The 21,369-nt window shown below is 43.9% G+C and overlaps 1 long non-coding RNA gene across 1 annotated transcript in view; it reads right to left on the bottom strand.

Moving 5' to 3' along the window:
* The window catches only part of LOC115276736, a 51,007-nt gene that overhangs the window by 3,220 nt on the left and 26,418 nt on the right, over nucleotides 1-21,369 (bottom strand). The window contains exon 2 of the long non-coding RNA XR_003902068.1: nucleotides 1,548-1,604. This is a non-coding gene — a long non-coding RNA (uncharacterized LOC115276736). The remainder of the gene's footprint in view (nucleotides 1-1,547; nucleotides 1,605-21,369) is intronic.

The following is a 21,369-nucleotide window of genomic DNA, read 5'->3' as shown; positions in this document are numbered from 1 at the left end:
TCTGTTCCTCTTCTTATACGGCCACTAAACCTGTTAGATCAGGGCCCCACCTTTATCACTCCATTTAACTTTAATTTCCTCCTAAACACTTTATTTCTCCCAATATATTCACATTGTGGGTTAGGACTCTAACATATGAATTTTAGGGGAACACAAATCAGTCCATAGCAGCCAGCTACCCTATCCTGGGGCACTTACCATGTGACAGGCAGGCCTATGATTTTGCAGGAGCCTTCTCTGATCCTTCATTGATGGAGTGCCCCAGGACTCAATCTTGGATCTCTACTTTGCCTACTTCCACTCCCTAAAGTGATAAAGGTCATTTCCATGGGTTTCTCCCCCAGTTACATCTGATCTCTGCTCCAAACTCAACATCTCCCTCCTTAGAAATGCTGAAGCATCTTGAATTTAATATATCTCAAACTAAACTCTTGATTATTCTCCTCCAAACTTTCCCTTCATCCAGTCTTCCCCATTTTAGCAAGTGGCAACCCATTCTACCTGCTTAGAGTCAGCCTTGACTTCTCTCTTTCTGTTCTAGCAAATCCATCAGTGAGCTCCACTTTGAAATGATTATGGGGCACCTGCGTGGCTCAGTCAGTTAAACAGCCGACTTTGGCCTTGATCATGATCTCACTGTTGTGAGTTTGAGCCCCGTGTTGGGCTCTGTGCTCACAGTTCAAAGGCTGGAGCCTGCTTCAGATTCTGTGTCTTTCTCTCTCTCTGTTCCTCTCCTGCTAATACTCTGTCTCTCAAAATAAATAAACATTAAAAAAGGTTAATGATTATTTCTTGCCTTCTCTCCTGCAAGCATCCTCATACACATTCTCATCACCTCTGGAACAGACTATTATAACAGCCCCCATGGTGAGTGCTGTGATGCACAAGTCAGACCCTCCTCCCTTCAGGACTGAGGGGTTGATTCTTCCAGGTGCTAAAGGTTCATAGCTGCGTCTCTCTTTAGGAAGAGCCTTCGGAAAGGAGCTTTCACATCAGGTTGCTCTTCCCCATAAATATCCACATGGGCCAAGTCCTTATTTCATCCATGTTTCTATTCAAATGCCATCGTACTGCAAAGGACCTCTGGCCACTCCCATGTGAAAAACATCCCCTTTGTTCTCCAGCTCCCTTACCCTGCTTTAATTCTTCTTCATAACATTTATTAGGCTCTGACATATATATGTGTGTGTGTGTGTGTGTGTGTGTGTGTGTGTGTGTGTGTTTGGTCTATTTGTTTACTATCCTACAAGTGAGGCTCCAGAAGCCCAGGGGATATCAGAGTGCACCAGTATGTTCTTGTGTGTGTGTCTGACTGCTTGGCCCCAGCATCTAGAACAGAATCTGGTGGCACATGACAGACATTTGTATCAGTTTCCTATGGCTGCTGTAATAAATTACCATAAATTTAGTGGCTTAAACAGCACAGATTTATTATTGTGCAGCTCTGGAGGTCAGAAGTTTGAAATGGATCTCACTAGGCTAAAATCATGGAGCAGGCTGGGCTGTATTCCCTCTGAAAGGAGTAGGGGAAAAATATGTTTCCTTACATTTTTCATTTTGTAGAAGCCACCTATGTTCCTTGGTTCATGGCCTTGTTTCTCCACCTGAAAAGCCAGAAGTAAAGCATCTTCAAATCTCTCTCTCACTCTGATCCCTCTCCTGCTTCCTCCTTCCTCTTCTGAGGATATTGGTTACTACATTGGGCCCATGCCATTAATCCACATTAATCGTTCTATTTTAAGATCAGCTGAATAGTAACCTTAATTCCATCTTCAACCTTAACTCCTCTTTTTCAAGTAACCTAACATACTCACAGGTTCTGGGGATCAGGTCACGGATAACTATGGTGGACAGAGGGGCTGTCATTCCACCAACCATGACACTCAATAAATATATGATATATAAATTAATGAATTGTTATATAATTTAACTCACTCAGTGATTCCTTAACATCAATGCATGATTCTCCCATTTTACAGATGAGGGAAATAAAGATAAGTCAAGTTGCCCAAGTCCACACAGCTAATAAGTTATGAAGCAGAATTCAAATACATGCAGATTGACTCAAGTGAGTCTTTGATTGTCCTCACTTGCTTCATTTTCCTATAAAATTCAAGACATAAATCTGTCTCCTCCACTAGACTCAAGAGTTCCTAGAGGGCAGAGACCAAGGCTTTGTCTATTTGTAGCCCCAAAGCTCAGTCCAGGACTTGGCAAATAGCAACAATAACAGTGGGAATTTATTGAACACTTGATATGTGCCAAGGACTGTTATAAACTCTTACCCTACACCCAAAAATATTTACTGAGTAAATATTGAATGGATAAAACCATCTATACTCACTAAACTTAATAGCCACATATTTAGCCCTATCTAATACTCAAGCTCTATACTAAATCTACAAATTCAGTCATATTAAGTTGGAGAGGCTCTAAAATATCATCAAGAGTGGGTTTATTTCTGTCTTCTGGTCCAAATCCAGAATTCCAACTCATCATCAATCAGCCTGTCTAATGAATGAACATTCACCGTGAATAGATTTATCCATTTTAGATTAAGACTTTGATTTGACAAACTAGAAAATAATGACTAAGATACACAGAGGTCTTCCCCATTTCCTGAGCACTCTCGCAGATGCATTTAATTCTAAGAAGCGTGCTGCACACAGGGTAAATTGTAGCATTGCTCCTGTAGCATCACAGGGAAGCCTGGACTCAGAAATCCTAAATTACTAGCCCCAGGTCACCCACACAATGAGGACTGCAGGCCAGATTTCCTGTCTTCTAATTCCATACTTTTCTACTATTTTGTGCTGCCAAGTAGAACATCACATGCCTTTTAGAAGGGACTGTCCGTGCAGACTGGCAGAACTCAGCTTCATGTGGATCTGCGGGGACTCCGCCAGCTCCTCACGTCTGGTTTTCCCACTCTTTCAGATCCCCCAGCTCTCCCAATTATGAGGTTTACAATTTCTCAGTCTGCACAATGAAAAAGCTGCCCTAAGAATTTAAATCACTCCATAAAATTTATTTTTAATAATAATAATAATAAGGAAAGGGGATAATTGCCATTGGATGGTTTTTTATTTGTCTTGAAAAAAATGTTTACTGAATATAAATTGTGCATAACATGGAATTCAGGGAAAGAATTTGGCAGGTTGAGGAGATATCTATTCTGTTTTCCTTTTATCCTTTTTTCTAAGCGTCCTTTCTGTTTCCACTGTGCTTTGAAAAAAACGCAGGAGAGCTCAGACTCTGGGGTAAAGAGAGAAAGAAGAATCCCAGAGTTACGGAGCCAGGCTAACCCCTGTACTGTGAAGATCTGTGTGCTCTTTTGTGCGCTAATGAAGAGGTGGAAAGAAAAGACTTGTCCCTACATTATCCACCACTAGGCCAGCCAAAAGGACCTCTGACTCGTGGAGCGAAGTGCACTCCAGTGCAGGCCTGTTCCCCTTGCTTCTTTGCAGCCAGACGACGCTCTCAGAGAATGGCTCTGTCCCTGCAGAGATTGTCCACGATTTGTGGGTCAAGAGCTGCCACAGGAAAAGTATCTAATTCCACTTTCACACACTTGTGTGTCAGCAACACAAATACAGAAATCTATTTTGGCCACATTTTAACTACTCAACAAAGGCAATGGCACAGAAAAAGAAGCCACCTGTTGGCACCAATGAAGAAATTTCCTAAGTCATTTCTAGGCAGTAATCGTACTGAATTCACCTCATCTAACATCCTGGAAGGTTTGTTGTTGCAAGAGACTATGGGGTTTCCAACTCCAATCATGCTGCACATTCCAACCAGAGAGGACTTTCTAAGGTACAGATTTCTTTCCTTCAAGTCTATTTTTCAAATTGTCACCAGAGGGATTTTTTTCCAAAACATATACTCATTTATTCCACGAATATACATATTCAGTTGCAGTTAAGTGCCAGGCACTTTTCTAGGTAGGTTAAGTGATCAAGACAGGCAAGTATCTGCATTTGTCCAGACAGAGGAAACAGCATTACTAAAGTAAACAAACAGAATTACTTTAGATAACTTCATCATAAAAAGAAATCAAAATGGGTCTTGGGATAGAAAGTGACATGGGGGGTGGGAGGATATGTCACTGGAAATACCACATCTGAACCAAGGTCTTAGAGACCAAGAGGCTAAGAATTGTGCCAAGCTCTGAGAGAAGAGCATTCCAGCCAAGGAAAGAAAAGATCCAGAAGGTAGGAGTGAGTGTGGCTCTTTGAAGAACACAAAGAAGGCCCAGGAGGCTGGCAAGTAGTGGAAGGGTGGAAAGTGGTTGGAGCTGAGGCAAGAGAGGTGAAGCAAATGCTGACGTGGTCGTGAGAGAAGACAGTAAACAGATGGGCTCAGGACACATTTTGGAGGCAGTGCCCACAGTACTTGCCAAGAGATTTGACATGGGGAAATAGGAAAAACTAATCAAGGGTGATTCTTGGGTTGGGGCTTGAGAAACTGATTGGATGGCAGTGCCATTTTGAAGGAAGGCAATGAAGGAAACTAAGTTGGAAGAAAAACAAGAATTTTCCTTTAAATATGTTGCATGTTAAGTATCCATTATACATGCAAGTGAAATGTCAAGTCAATAGCTGGATACACAAATCCAGAGGTAAATAGAAAATTTGAGGTAACTATGTAAATTTAGGTGTCATGGGCATATATACCTGTTATTTGAAGCCATGGACTTCCTAAGGAGAAGAAATAAAGAGGGCAGAGAAGAGCCATAGGGCACTCCAGTGTCCAGAGGTTCAGCAGTGGAGGAGGGACCAGCAAAGGATGGTACAGGAGGATGAGCAGTGTGGTGATAGAAACACAAAGAAAATGTCACATAATGAACTCATAAGAAAGTTTTCAAGAATAAAGGGGCAATTAACTGTGCCAGATTTTGCTTAATAGTCTACTAAAAAAGAAAAAAAAGGAGGAGAGGCACCTGGGTGCCTCAGTTAGTTGGGCATCCAGCTCTTGACTTGAGCTCAGGTCATGATCTCACAGTTCATGAGACTGAGCCCCAAGTCAGGCTCTATACTGTCAGCTTGAGATTCTCTTTCCCTCTCTTTCTGCCCCTCCCCCATTCACACCACAACTCTCTGGCTCTCTCTGTCTCAACATAAGTAAATAAATAAACTTTTAAAAAAGAAAGAGAAATGACTCTTGGATTTGGCAAAATAGAAGTCACTGGTGACCTTGAAAGGAACAATTTCAGAGAATGGTGGGTTGAAAAGAGGAATAAGATCTTGTCCTATCTTTACTACTTTCCCATTTGAAACTCATCGATGAGTTGTTCTGCACATAAAAGGATAAGGGCTGTATTCCTTTCCTGAAAAGTCACTTCCTGACATCCAACTCTATAGAGGAAGACAGTAATTGTCAGCATTCTTGTTGCAAATGAGCAGAAAGAGATGTGTGAAAGGATGTTAGGTATCTCACAGAATCTCCAGGAAGGCCCAAGAACTGGACTTGGATCCCATTATAATCAGAAATAACAAATACAGGAGCCACACTGTCAGTAGAAACTCCCAAGTATTCCCTAGGACATTCCTAGTATAATTGGATCTAGAAGTTCAACCACAGTTGCCCCAGAATAAGCAGATGCCCCCAGCATCATGCCTGTCAGAAGAGCCAATATGTCCACACAGTCAACACCTTCTGTTGTTCATTTCATCCTCCTGTTGGCAGACCCTCCACCACATGTAAATCATGTAATTGCAAAGGAGTCTGTAGAATCTACAATGTCTATGGCACCTTCCAACATCTATTTCCCTTTCTTTTGGACTACCCTGATTTTTGTTAACCTTGCAGTTCACTGGATTTGGAGGATACTGCCTCTAGTCTCAACCTATGGATCATGCTTGTGATTGGTTGGCCTATGGCAATGAGTATAGCCTCCCCCCTCTAATGATAGATATAAATTCAAGAATAGACATATGACCTAATTCAGGTTGGTGAAATGAACGTAGACATTTGCTTGAGGCTTCTGTAAAAGAAACTACCTTAATCTTCTAAGAGAGCTCCCAGAAACAATCTTTTCTCTCTATTCCTGGACTGAAGGCTTATCCCCAAGGGAAAACATAACCCTGGGAAGAATTCATTGACAACCATCTTTTGGCTGGAGAGGCACCAGCCTGGAATGAAGCTGATCCTACAGAAGCAGAGGAGAAAGACAAAAAGAAGACAGACTTTAAGTACATTCTTGGGCCACTGAAATAAACCAATTCTGAGATCTGCCCTACTTCTGGACTTTCCAGTTCCCTAAACAAATAAATTCCTTTTAATGTTTAAGCAGTTTGAACTGATTTAGGTTAGTGGTAATGAAATGCATTATAATTGATTCTGGCTCCAATCTACTTCTTGGGGCTCATTTCTTGGCATCACTCATAGCTAGGTGCATCAGTCCATTTACTTTAAAACACCAGAATTCTGTCAAGACTGGTCTCTGCCTGCATGCCCTTCCTTCCTTTTCTCCTTTGCTGCCTGCCTACTTCCTACACACACTTAAACTCAGCTATGATGTCACCTTCTTCCTGAAGTCTGCCTGGATTTCTCTTAACTTGCTGTATCATAGTGTGCATCACTGTCTGACCAGTATTATGGTAACTCTTAAAGATATATACTCTTAAATTAGATCATAAGCCCTTTGAGAGCCAGAACAGTCTCTTTGTCCTTAGTGTCTTTCAAAGTCTGGCACTCTTTGCATCTACCAAATGTTTGTTAACTCTCCAGTGATTACCAAAAATGTGTGGACAGTAGAGATGTCCTCTGTAGTGGTTTTATAGGATTAATGTGCTGAGACAGCCATGTGTAAGTATTTTAGTCAATCCCCAAAGAACAAAGTGGTCCTTGATGAGAGCTCCTCCTAGAACCACTGAGTTCTCATAACTCACCTAATTCACCATCTCATTTTATGAGGGAGAGAAGTGAAGCCCAGAGAAGGGAAAGTCAAGGCAATTGGGGCAGAGCTCAGTCTTGAAACTGGTGTTGCCTAATTCATTGTCCATTCTACAACAGGGAGTTGCTTCTTTCCTTTGGTCCTGAGAGTTGATGGTGGGCAGGATTGACCATTATTCTGGACATCTTTGGTGTCTGTAGTCTGTTGCTTCGCCATGGCCATCTTTGGAGACCCCTTCTGCCTCTCACCTCCTAACAGCTAACTGGAGAAGGTACAGATGGAAGCTTTATGCAGAGAGGACAATTATCTCTCCTGTCTTACCTTTGGTGGGAAGGGAAAGACCTTATTTCTCTTAAAGGGAGCTTTTATTTTCCCCTTGCTTTATTGAGAAGTAACTGGCAAATAAAATTGTATATATTTAAGGAGTATAATGTGATGACATGATACATGTATATGTTGTGGAATGATTACCAGGATCAAGCTAATTAACACATCCACCACCTTACATTGTTGTCATTTTTTTTAATGTGTGGTAAGAACACTTAGGATTTACTCTCTTAGCAAATTTCAAGTATGCAATACAGTATTATTAACTATAGTCATGCTGCACATTAAATCCCCAGATCTGAATCACATTATAGCTGGAAGTTTGTACCCTTTGACTTTTGGAGGAAGTCACTAAGAGGATATGACCACCTGTAATGGACACAAGTGATCAGAGACTCTTCACTCTCATCCTCCACTGTACATTCTGTACATTTTGCCCACTGTTTCCACACATTGACCATTTTCAAGGACACAGCCTTGAGAGGGCAATGAGTTGTTGAGACCGTCTGGATGGTATACCTAATTAAACCTTAAATCTTTATGTCAACTTTTAAGATTCTTGTGGAACAGTGCAGAGATCTACTCATCTTGTAGTCATCCAAGAGAGGCCTCATGTGTAAGTTCCCTTGCTCATTAAAACTGCCACCTACCAAACTGGAGTGGCCTGCCTCTTTCTTTGGCCTCTGCTCGCCCTCAGTGTACAGCACCCAGTTTCAAATTTCATGGGCAGTATCTCCTGAGGTTGCAAATCAACGCTGAACACAATCTCCCTGTTTTCCACAATCCCCAGCTCCTGGCTACCACCATCCTAGTCTCTCTTTCTGTGAGTTCCACTTTTTTTTAGATTCCACATAAAAGTGAGATCACACATTGTTTTTCTCTCTGGGCCTGGCTTATTTGACTTAGCATAATGTCCTTCACATTCATCCTTATTGTCCCAAATGGCAGGATTTCCTTCTTTTCTGTGGCTGAAAAACATTCTGTTGGATGTGTGTATATGTGTGTGTGCTGATATATATCACATTGTTGTTATCCAGACACCCCCTGACAGACAGTTGGGTTGTTTACACATCAGAAATTTCTGAGTTTGTATGAAAAGGAGGAGAGATTTACACAGGGTAGGATTTTCTCATGACCTCTGCAACTTCAGCCACCTCCTCCTTCTCTGGTGTGTTTGATCCCTTTGAGAAGCTGATGCTGGCTGAGGTTAGAAATGAGGGTGAGCATACTACAGAGTAAGCTCCTTGGTTGCCCTCTGTACCCTCCCTCACACTCTGGGTCTCTACTGCCCGGCATTGTGCAATCACCTGCCAGGCTTCACTTCGCAGACTCAGGCTGAAAATTACTTTCCAGGCAAATGAGCAACATGCCCCAGGGTTCCAGAGGCCAGAATACATGATGGTGCCTTTGGGAGTCAAGGAAGGTTTTATGTAGAAGGTGCTATTTATGCTCATATTTTAAGGATAAAAGAAGTTTGTAAAGTGAAAAAACCATGATTATGGTGGACAGATGGGAAGACAGTGAAGGACCATCGAGGATCAAGGTAGAGGGATAAGAACCGAAGTAAAGGCACAATTGTGAAGGGACTTGAATGGTGCCTCACCCCATGTGATACCAGGAATCCATGAATATGACCTCATTTAGAAAAGGGGTCTTTGCTGATTTAATTAAAGGCCTCCAGAGGAGGTCCTCCTGGATTATCCTGGGATTATTACTGACAGGTACCCCTATGAGGGAAAGGCAGAAGGAGAGGTGAGGCAGGAGAGAAGAGAAAGCCCCGCAGAGGAGAAGGCCAGGTGAAGAAGCAGGCTGAGATCAGAGGGATGTCGCCATGCCCAAGGAACATGTGGAGCCATGAAAAGCAGGAAGAGGCAAGGAAGGATTTTCTCCTAGAGTCCTCAGAGGGAGCATGGCCCTGCCAGCCTTGATTTCAGACTTCTAGCTTCCCAAATTGTGAGAGATTATGCCTCTGGGGTTTTAAGCCATCAAGTCTGTGGTAACTTGTCATAGCAGCCCTCGGAGGCTAATACAGATGGTCAGATGTTCACCGTGGCAGGAAACTGGTCACCTTCTGTTTCCCCTATCTGTCAGATACGGACCCAAGCCATTCTACCCTTCATGAATTGCAAAGAAAGCAGCCACTTACAGCTAGCCTGGCTTCTCTTCAAGGAAAACAGGCTTGTTAGTCAAAAATCAGACACAATAGTGAGGACATCTAGGTTTCCAAAAAGGGCAAGGTCAATATATGCTAATACACTAATATGAACGGACTCTATTACCCTGGGCTTGAGAACCACCCTCACCTCTCACTCTGCAACGCACTGAAACCCAACATGTCACTTGAGTTTGCAAAATAAGAAATGGAGAACTGCGCCTTGGGCAAACGTCTACAGTGAGATCACCACACTAGAGAACTGAAGAGGAGACAAGGTGGGGAAAGAGAACCCAAGAGAGAGGAACCCATCAGCAGGAACCCTCTTCTCTAAGAGGACCTCGGCCTTTTCTTGTGTGGGGTCAAACAACAAGAATCCAGATTTTGTATCTTAATTCTGCACATCCCCCCCGCCCCGGATCTGGGAAAGAGTCTCATACAATGACCCCACTGTCTGGCTGATGGGTCTGGTGAAGCTGGAAGGAGGAAGGGGAGAAGGGGACTCCCCAGAATAAAATGACCTTGGGTGCCTCTCTTCTCTGGGACTGAAGGATACTGTCCCCTGTGGGCATTCCTATGTAAGAGAAGTCATGTCAGGCAATGACAGCAGCGAAGACCCCCACACCAACCCAACTAAGCTGGGAATAAAACCGAGGTACTGATGGTTTTCAGCCAGGGAGGGCATGATCAGATGTGCTTTTTATAGAGATTTCACTGTAAGAGCAGTGTGGAAAATGGAGTGCATGGGAAGAAACTGGTGACAGAAGGAGCATGTTCCAGAATGTTTAAATAACAGTCCAAGAGAGATGAAGGAGACCAGATGAAGGCAGTGGCGGTGTGGGCAGAAGCACTGACTAGAGACTGAGCTGGGAACTGTTCTGTTAACCAAGATCTGGACAGAAGGCAAGAGGCAGACTTCTCCATCCAATTCTTGTTCCCAAAAAACTGGGCTGTTGGGGCACCCAGGGCTCCTCATGGGTCGAGAAAATTCCAGGGCATTTCCATGTTCAAGGATTTCAGGACTTTAAAGAAAAAGAAAGAAATGAAAATGGAGCCAAATAAGTCATGGTATCTCTGAAATATTTGTTTTTAAAAAATTATGGCTTTTTCAACCATGTGAACAATGCCATGTATGTCTGTTTACTCTCCAAAGACAATCACAGAAATTATCAATGTATTTACTATACCATCAGGGCTCTCGTCTCATAAGGAGACAGAATTTTCAGTTGAACGATGCGAGTCTCCTCCAAGGCTTGGCAGTGCCTCACAGAGACAGCATAACCCTGATTTGAGAGGAGGTTAAAAATAGACACCAGGGGCTTGACACAAATGTGAGGTCTGGGTGTGCACTCCTTGGGAATCAACACTGGGGCCTGGTTGTGGATACTCTGACAGCTGAACTCTGAAAAACTGCACAAAGAAATAATGAATCCAAAGCCAATGTCTAGAAAGAGCTAGAAGCCAGAGAGACCAGGCTACGTCAAGGCTGGAAGCAAAGGGGGCAGAGCCAAGAAGCGTTTCAGGCCCACCAGCTGGTGGCCACATGGACAGGGGGGGGACGTGCTGGGAGGGCTGAAGGACACAGCCTGGCCTGCACACTCTCGGTCCCTCCAGCAGACCCGGCAGGAATAAAAGCTTGTTCCGCCAGAGCCCGGCACTTGCAGTCAGGTGGTGGGAATTTGCCTCCTGCCATAGCTATGGTATGAGCCCTAAGTCGAGAGGCTTTTCCTCATTGGGATTCTGACCTGTATTTTCCCATTCTCTTACTCTTCTATCTTAATACCTGGCACATGTACCACGGAGCAGACTAGAACGATGAGAAAAGTGCTGGCTTCAAGGTCACACAAATCTAGCTTCAAATGCTTGGGCACAGCAGTGCATCATTCTGAGCCTCAGTTTCTCTATCTATGAAATGGGACTGGTAGTATGAACCTTGTAGGATCTGTTGTGAAGATGAACAGATAATGGCAATGAATGTGCCTTGTGACCTCAAAGCATCCCAGGCACTAGCCCAAAGTGAGGTCATTCTGCTTGTAAGTAGCACAGGGAAGTCCTCCCAGCACAGGACACAGGGTCAGGGATGCAGCCACAGCATTATGACTTGCAACCTAGGCTTCCACACAGTCTCAGCCCCTCCCTCTGACTCAGTGCCATGGGATGTCTTCTACCCCAAGTTCTCTTTCTCCACTGCCCATAACTGCCTGCCTCTCTCCAGCTGGCTCTCGCATAGCCTAATTAGGATCTGTCCTTCCCATAGGCCGTGAGCACCATCCTGAGCCCAGACCTTCAGGGGCCCTTCACCACCACACCCGTCCTACAAGGGCTCTCTCCTTTGGGCACTGGCTTTGAACACAGCTGATCTCTAGTGGTTACAGGAGCAGAACGAGGGGAAACACGATCACGCTGACCTTCCAACAAGTGTGCCTCCCTCAACCCCATAAACAAGGCTTTTAGGTTCCATCCAAGTTTTCCTTCAAAGCCCAGATAACACGTTTTCCTTCAGAAAGCTGTGAATTGTGAATCCCATCTGCCTTCCTTAATGGCTCTGAGCACTCTGGGACATACACGATAGTGATGTGAGTTCAAATGGGTATTTTCTCCACCATACCAGGAGCTCCTTGATTTGCCTATGGTTCATCTATGTATCTCTTACAGGGCTTGACATAAAGTAGCTACTCAGTAGTATTTACTGAGTTTATAACAAATATCCTCATCAAGGTTTCCTATTTACCAAAGGTGGCTTCCCCCAGCCACCAACATCCTGAGTGCCTAATAGAAGAGATCAGAAATGTTTGGCCCACCATCTCTTCTAGTAAATAAAGTTTTATTGGAGCACAACCATGGTTTTTGTTTATTTAGTGTCTATCTCTGCTTTCATGCTGCAATGGTAGAGTTGAGAGTTGTGACAGAATTTTTCTACAAAAATTGTGTTCAACTCTATTTTACAGCAAGCAAGCTTAAGTTGTTGTCATCTGTAACACAGGGATAATAACCAAGAACAGAGAGCTGTTGTGAAGATCACAAAGGGTAATGGATATAAAATTGTTCTGTAGGCAGCATTCACTCTGCCCACCACATGGGGTCAAAGTAAGGCTTGAAATCTCAAGTGCTGATTCGGGAAGTGTGAAGGCTCACTTGGGGACAGCCTAATCCATCTAAGTGGACACCTGGTAAACATACAGTGCTATATAAATACAGAACTCAAGTATCTGCCCGCAAGGAATCAAACTCCCCCTGCACCCCAGGACAGACTCTTCCCGCACGGCATTAATTCAGATGGGGCTATGGCTCCTGGAGAGAATAAAGTAGGCCTCTGAATGTTCCTGTTCCTCATTTACCATAAATGCTCTGAGAAGGAAGAAAGCGCTTTAATTAATGCCATTGGCAGACTTGCATAACTGCTGGTTATGATAGATAAGAATGATTTTTTACTTGATTTGACAGAGCTAACATACAAACCCCAAAATATTTTCAATTAGCCTCCTAGCTAGTTATCAACATGGATCTCACACTTCCGAAGGTGGGCCTCCGAGTCCTGAGGAAGCGCCATGTTTTAAGCTACGGAGGAGTGTGGGGGGTGGGATAGGCAGGCAGGGGCCCAGCTCCGGGTCTCTATGGGAGGAGACATTTCACGGTGGAGAGCTGGAAGGAGGGTCCGCCAAGAGGGCCGAGCTGGGTCTCGGAATGGAAGGGCAGGCCACTCTTGGCCGCGCACTGCCCCCGGGGCTGGGATGGCCGGGTGGCAGCCAGTCTGATCGCATGGGCACAAAGCACAGCTGCCTTTGTCGAGCCGAGTTCTTTCCAGCACCTTCGTGAGATGTGAAATCTTGCCCCAGAAAGGGGAAGTTGTGCGCGGTGCTAGTGCTAGCCGAGTGAGTCAGGGGTGGGGCTACGCTTGACCCCGGGCTCCTCATACCCACTGGGATCCCCACCCCTGCCTCATGCTGTGTCCGTACTACTGCTCATCAGAGACCCTGACTGCCTCCATCAAACTGAGCCTGGGAAGGAGACAGGGGACCATCGACACTGTCCACACAGAGGAGGAAGCTGAGGTCCAGAACCGAAATGCTGCGTGTGGCCCCCATCAGCGCGACACAGAGTGGGATCCCAGCCCTGAACCCTCCTCTCCACCGTGCTACTTGCTGTGATAATGGGCTCCTGGGTCTCCCACGCTGACTGCAGAGCTCTGGGCTGGGCCTTCTTCCCCGACCACCAGCAGTGAGGCTGAACTTCTGCTCAGGCCACACTTCCCGTGTGAGATTTGCCCCAACAGATGTCCCAGAAGCCTGTTCCATGTGTCACCTACACAGGAGTCCTGCCAGGGCTGGGACTGGGCAGGGGTGGGGGGTGATATGTGAGGCACCAAGTCACACAGTTCAAGGAGGCACTCACTCTCAGAGGCGTGCCAGTGCTGTTGTCTTGTGAGGACTAAATGAAATAAGAAAGTGCTTAGAGGCAGAACCTGGCACATAAGAAGGGCTATATTCAATTATTCAATTATTCAATTATTATTGTTATCAGTAGTAGCACGGCTAATCCTGGTAGCATCTCTGGGGTTTTTTTTGCCCACTGGAGATAAAATTAATTTTTGTCAGAGAATAGAGTGGATATTGTAAAGTTCTACAATTGTAAGCTATTGTTCCAGAAGGCCATATACTACTTTGGAAGCACAGGTGTCCCTGAACGAGGGACAGTTAACTTTGTCCTATTCCATGGCCTCAGCCGACCCCCTACCCTGCCTGGCCTACCTTATATGCCAAGAAACTTGGATTCCACGAAGGAGCTAACAGGAGCCACTGAAGGATTTCAAGCTGGAAGTGAAATGGCAAATCTGTGCTTGACGAAGATCCCTCTGGTGGTGTGATCTTAGCCCGGAGAGGGCCAGAACTAAGGCAGGGAGGCCGGTCGGAGGCAAGTGAACAGTTCTGGCACGAGACAGTGAGGTCTGAAGAAGGGTAGTGGTAGTGGGGATGAGAAAGGACCCAGCAAGAGAGTGGGGATGAGGAAATGAAATCTGTTCATCACTCCTGGAAAAACAACTGTGAATCAGTGATACCATCTTTATCCCCCAAAGCAAACAGATCCTTCATTAGTGCTAGCAATTGAGAGCTGTGTGAGGTTTGGTACCCACTAGCTGCTAAACATGCATATAAAAGGAAGCGCACCATATGCTGTGATGAGTTAATGCCAATTGGCCCCACTCAGATATATACTGCTTTAATTTTAACACTTTATTTGAACAAAAGTCTACTTCTAAGGAAGCTCAGGATTCCCAGAGTTTCTTCCTGCTGGCCATTTGACTTGATTTTCTCTCCTCAGTAATGAAATGTCACTTTCAGTGAGTATGGCCAGGATTCAGATGTCAACTCAATAGAAAAAAAACTTCATGGAAAAGTGAAATGAGATGGCTTTTAAGACAGTGAGCTCCCTGTCACTGGGGGCATTCAAGAAAAATCTGGATGGCCACTTGATGGAGTTGTTGCAGAGAAGATTCGAACATCAGAAGGTGAGTGGAATGGGGATGTTAGACGTGATGACCTTTAAGGTTTTCAAGAACTATAAATTCTAAGAGGTTGAATCACAAATGTAATTCTTGGTTGATCAGGGGAACCCCATAATCACAGAAGACTCAGAATGAGGATATAAAAAAATTTTAAGCAAAGTCAGAAGTCATAACCACCTTAGGGAAGAAATCTGGCCAACCCACCAGCCAAAACAGCTCCAGGACAGAATGGAGATCATCAGAAGAAAAAGATTGTTTTCAATGTCATCCTGAAGAGCCTGGCACAAACAAAGGACTTCTCTGAGGGCTAAGAACTAGGAACACACTTGGATCTTCTTTTCTATATAACTGACCCTGTATGTCTTTTCACGCTGGCCATTAGGAAGCTTGGAACTTAATTTGCAGATAAAAACAAAAACTGCATAGACCCTTGTAATCTGTTATCACCACTCTCTCCTTCCTCACCACCATTCTGGCCTCTTATTTTAATGTATATGTCTCCAAGTCCTAGTTTTGTTTTTAATTGATAGTTTGCCTTCCAGTGCTTTCTATAAGCTTCCTCAACTGCTCTGAGAAACAAGGAGAGAAATAAACAAGAAAATAAATAATAAAACGGCACCTAGGAAGCCAGTTATTGACTCCCACTGATAGATTGTGGGGAAATAACAGCAGGAGCACTGGACTGGGGACAGTGGGAGCTTGGGGAAGATGCTTCCTGGACTCAGTCTCCTCTGAGTAAAACAACTAACTAGGGCACGGGCTTAAAGTGGGCTTTAGCTCCCAAAGTCTCCTTGCTTCCAACTGTCAAGCCAGGGTTCCCGGGTGAATTTCCAGATGCCACCCCTCTACCAAGCTCCGATCTCCCCTGGATTTTGAGGTCTCCTGCCTATAGACAGTATCCTAGGCTTTTTATTTATATTTTAAAACAACTCATGTATATAGTATTCACTATGTCCCTTGTACTGTTCTGAATACTTCCATACAGTGATTAATGTAAATTTTGTAATGATTTTATGAGAGGTACTCTTTTTATACCCATTCTGCAGATAAGAAAATGAAGGCATTTAGGGTTTAAGTAAATCACTAGTAATTGACAGAGCTAGATTCAAAACCCAGGTACCAAGTGTCTGAGTTTATGCTTTTAACTGTATGTTCCTTCTAATCCAGCCATGACTTTGGCTCAGCTCCCTGACCTTATTATAATTCCTGATGTGGATTATTATTCTCCTTTATTATTGCCCTCCTGCAATCCAATTAGCAAAGACTTTTATGGGCGCCTACTCTGCTGGACTGGGGACAGGCATGAATCCAAAATGGTCTTATCCAGTGGGAGCTGTCTATTTGAGGATAGGAATCAAACATATATCCCACTCACTAGAATCCAAAGAGAGATTCAAAGCTATGTGGAAGTTCAGGCAATGGCTATGTCAATGGGACTTCCACTAGGGCAGATGACAGCAGAAGGGGGTTGGGAAGAGCATTGCAGGCAGAGGGAAAAGCATGAGCGAGTCCCAGACGCATGAAGTATATGGCATGTGTCAAAGAGTCTGGCTCCTGGCTTTCTCTCCAGTCCAGTTCTGTATCACCCTTCCCCTTCTGCTGTTTTACATATTTATTGAGTGTCGACTATGAGTTGGGTCCTGTTCTAGATACTGAAGATACAGCAATCAAAAATGGCAGTTTTCATCATGATGCTTACAAGCTAGGGGAGAGACCCAGATCATTAGCAGGTAAAAATGACATCCGAGTGGCGGTAGGTGTGATGAAGAATAACGCGTGGAGTAATGGGACAGAGAGCAAGGGAGGGTCACTATCCTAGGAAGAGGGAGCAGAGAAGACCCCTTTGATAACATTTTAGTGCAAACTCAAATGAAATGACAGAGTGAGCTATGAAGATATATGCTCTGTGTGTGGTATAAGTAGAAGAGAGAAAAAACTTAGTTGCCCAGAGAATGAACTGTTTGCCATTTTTGAGGAACAGAAAAAAATAAGGCCAGTGGGAGAGAGAGCTGAGCTGTAGTACAGCTCTGGGCCATGTGTGGTCTTATTTATGAGAATAAGGACTTTGGATTTTGTTCACAGGGGAGTAGGAAACCACTGTGAAGCTGTCACTGAACCAAGCCATTACAAGCCACACAAGCCCTTTCTAAATCTCTTTGGGAAAATCAAGTTCTGTCCTACTTCAGGGCCTTTACCCACCCTGTGCCCTCTGCCAGGAATGCCCCCACTGCCCCCCCCTCCTTGATGAGCTATTTCCTACCCCCCTAAGGGTGGTTCTTCAGGGAAGCTCCTCCTGACCCTCCTAAACAAATTAGATTCCCCTGCTCAACAACCTCACCATCCGATACTTCCCTTTTGTGGCACTTTACGAAACTGCCATGACATAATATAAACCATAACATAACATAACTTTCATTTTCTACTGTTTCTTCCACTGGATAGTGAGCTCCATGAGGTAAGACAGTGTGTCTTTTCTCTTTACCCCTGGATCATCAGTGCCCAGGGTCTGATTCTTAAGAAGTGCTCAATAAATACTTGTTGAATTAATGCAAGAATAAATGAAGTGAAAGGAAAGGATGAGAAGGCAGGTTGGAGGCTCTAACCCTGGGGTGGAGAAGCACTTTTGGCCTGGAACTACAGACAGGCCACATGGAAAGCATATAAGAGGTGTAGTTCAAGGTAAACTTAGGCCAAGCCCCTGATGGCTGTGGGCAGGAGAGATTGAAAGGTAGTGAGACTAGGGGCAGAAAGAATGGAAAGCAATTTTTAAAACTGGTGGACTCCCTGTCCTATGTAAAATGTTCATATTAGGAAAAATCTATGTATCATAGATGTTTTCATGAATTTGAGGATCCACAAAGGTCTCAAGGTATATCCCTTGGGATGCTGCTGGGGATGGTAATAACAACCAGCTAGTGTGTGACCAAATGACAACAACAACAAATGCCAACTAGCAGAAATCATACTATATGGGAGTCAGGAGAACTGCGTTGTTTCATTCATTTACTCATTTATTCATTCGTTCACTCATTTATTCATTCATTCATTGTTAATGCAATAAATATTGGCTATTGACCACAAACTAGAGATTAAACCCTGCGGTAGGCATGGGTTTAGACTCTGTCTGTTACCTACTCAGTATACAAACTTGGACAAGTCATTTAACCTCTCTGTATAAAAGGAAAAAAACCTTTCATGTATAAGGGACTGGTCTTCCTTATTAAAGGAAAATACGAAGCCCTTTGGTACTTTAATGGGGTCTGCACATGGAAAGAGATGATGTAATAAAAGGTCTTATTTCTGTCCCCTTGAGTTTCCTTTCCTCCTTGAAGTTTGATTTTGGCCGACACGCCCAAAAAGTCTGGAATGATTGTCATCATCTGTTTCATGACCTAGAAAAATCTCTTCTTGTTCCTCAAAGCCCATGTCAAACATCAGAGCTTCTGAAACCTTCCCTGGTTCCCTACATCCTTGGTGAAATGAATCTCTCCTGTCCTGCCCTGCTTTGAACACTAGCTCATCCAGTGCTCTATGGCTCACTACTCCATGTGACGTAGTTGGGTTCACATGAGAACTATGTTTTCTCTCCTCTGTTTTCCCAGCCTTTGGCTGAGTGTCTGGCCCAGAGCACATTCTCTGTCGTTAAATGGATTAAAAAGTCACAGGAGAGCAGAACAGCTGACACACCACACAGTGGTAGAAAGAAGTCCAAACAGACTTGCTAAGAGCCAGAAAGAAGAGACAAAAGCAGTTGGGAACATCAATGACTACTCTCTAAGGGACACCGAGAGACCACGGGACATTGTGGTTTGGGGTCCATGCTATTTCGCTGTTGGAGAAGATAGAATGGCAGTCAAGTATTTATTTTCTTCAACAAAACCACATTGTAGCCCATACCTTTGCAGTTTAGAGGCTGATGTAAATTTAGGAAAGTCATTTAACCTGAGTGTATGAGGGAAAAAGATGGAGATGGCTTAGCAGGCTTTAAGTCTGCAGGGACACACTGCAGGGACTCTGATGCCCGGGGCATTTCCAATTAGAATTGCTAATACCTTTTCTAATTGACTGTAAACAATTAAGGGACACCTACAGGATTATAAATTTTTAAATATAGCAGTTGTTTCAGATATATCAAAGCTGTGTATCTCACCACATTCCTTTCACTTAGCCTAAACAATGAACTTCTGTTCGTTGAGTACTACTGTGTCTGTGAGTACTACTACACGGGGCTAAGTGCTTTGTATGCATTACGTAATATGAAACTAATGCAGCAAAATGAGAGAAGTTGTTTATATATTCCCCCTCAGGACACCTCTAAGGGGAAAAACCCAAAAATGATGTGAGTGAGAGATGAGACCCCAGAAGACATACCAAAGTAACAAGGGATGAGTGCTTAAGTTCCTCCTCATAGACAGTCGGCTGTTCACTCAACGACAGGGTTTTGAACTACTGAGCAGCAAGATGACTGTGGACTGCAATGGTGTGCAAGTCTGGGGCAGAACTGAATTGTTCAGAAATAACAGAGGAGAGGCTGAGGACAGTGTTCTGGAGGGATCCTAGGGATTGTGGAAACCCACAGCGAGGCATGTAATGAAACCTTCTCCATCTCCCTTGGAAAACCACCAGAAAATTCTTCCTTATTCTCCACTGCTCATGGGACCTGAAGATTATTTCACAGGATAGAAAGAAAGTCTGAGGTCAGCAAAGTCAGCAGTCATGGGGGAACAAACATAGTCTGGCTTACATTTAATCCATGAGCATATGAGACAAAAAACGTTACCCTCATTTTACTGGTGAGGAAACTGAGGCTCGTATGGGTTAACAACCTTGTCCAATCCACAGCTACAAGAGGCTGGGCAGCCATTCGAAAGAGATCTGCTTGATTCCAACACCTATAACTTTAATCAAAGAGAGAACTTCCCTCTATGATTCTATGACTGTTTCCTGCTTATCAAAAGTTCAGTAAGTTTGATGAGTACTCTTCCTAATTTCCTTTTAAGCCATACTAATAACAGGAGAAATCGTTGCACATAGAATAGAAGAGGAGGACTGTTTCTAGCCATGGGGTATAAATAGCCTACTGATCTCTCATCTTCAGAAAGGGACCAGAAGTGAAGCTGCAGCAGGAGGAGCGACTGCATGTGAGGGAGGGGAGCAGCCTTTTGCACACATGGGCACACGCTGCCGAAAATGAGACTTGCGTTATCACTGCCATAGTCTCGACAAACGCCCACCATGGAATGACATCATTGCCAAAGCCCAATTAGCTCAAAGAAGACCCTGGCACTGGATGATGTTCCTTCAAGATGGCATGAGATTCCAAATATAAATTGGGTCCGCACTGGGCGGTGATTCAAGGAAGCGTATTGGCCAGTTCACAGGACAGCTTGGCAACTAGAAATCCTTTAAACAGGCTTTTGAAACTGTATCACCCCCCGAAAAGACAGAGGTATAATTATACCCAGATCCCTCAGTAAAAATCTAGAAAAAGAAATGCAGAGGTTCTCTGTACATGGTGTGGTTATATCATAAATTATACTTACAGAAAATGGAAGAAAAGTTTACCAAGGTTCATCATTTGCTGGAGCTACTTTGTCCTTTCAGAAAGACAATTGTTAGACATTTAAAACAGCAAAACTTCCTCACAATTTATAACCCTTTCCAATGTACTGCATGCTTTCATTTACTTTATCTGATTATACCCTCTCAACAGCTTGATGCAATTATTGTTGCTATTTTGTAGATAAAAACCTGAAGTTTAAAGAGGGATCTGCTAAGGACTGTTTGAGAGCAGGGATTTTGTCTCACCCTTCTCTGTGCCATCAGCATGTCTTTTAGGGCCTGACATATCACAGGGATACTATCAATTTGAATGAAATGGAATCTACTGGAATAGAACTGAGTGACTTGCCCAAGCCACCTCACAGCTCAGTGTCCATTTCTTCATGCTGTGCAGCCCCATCACTCAACCAAAGGTTTACCATGCACCTGTTTTGTGTCTTGGCATGTAATAAATACTAGAGAACCAGAAGAGCACGGGGAAAAGGCCAGGTGTAACATAAGCATAAGACACAGTCCCTGTGAGAGACTGAATATACAAACGGACAATAGCGAGACCATATGTAAAAACAGAACTCTGACCCACTGTCTGCAGCCAGCAATCCAGGAAGCCAATCCACTGTCTATAATCGATGGTCAAGGAAGCCAAACAATGGCTTCTATAGCAATCAGCCCCACATGGTGGAAACTGACTAATAACTGACAGCTTCCCTATTTTTTATTCTGGTGTCCAACTTAAGGCCAAACAAAGAAAGCCCTATATATACTCCTAACCAATCACATAGAATGTTCTGCTTTTAGCTAGTCTGCCTCCGGCTTTCCTATGCCAATCAGGGCACACTTGAAGCATCCCCTACTTCCTACTAATAAAGCTTTTCCACTCCACTGCTTGCCTTTGAATCTCTGCCCAAACCAAGTGATGGTAGCTGA

The sequence above is a fragment of the Suricata suricatta genome, chromosome 13 (genome assembly GCF_006229205.1).
Source record: "Suricata suricatta isolate VVHF042 chromosome 13, meerkat_22Aug2017_6uvM2_HiC, whole genome shotgun sequence".
Lineage (NCBI taxonomy): Eukaryota > Metazoa > Chordata > Mammalia > Carnivora > Herpestidae > Suricata > Suricata suricatta.
This window is presented reverse-complemented; position numbering and strand designations above follow the sequence as displayed.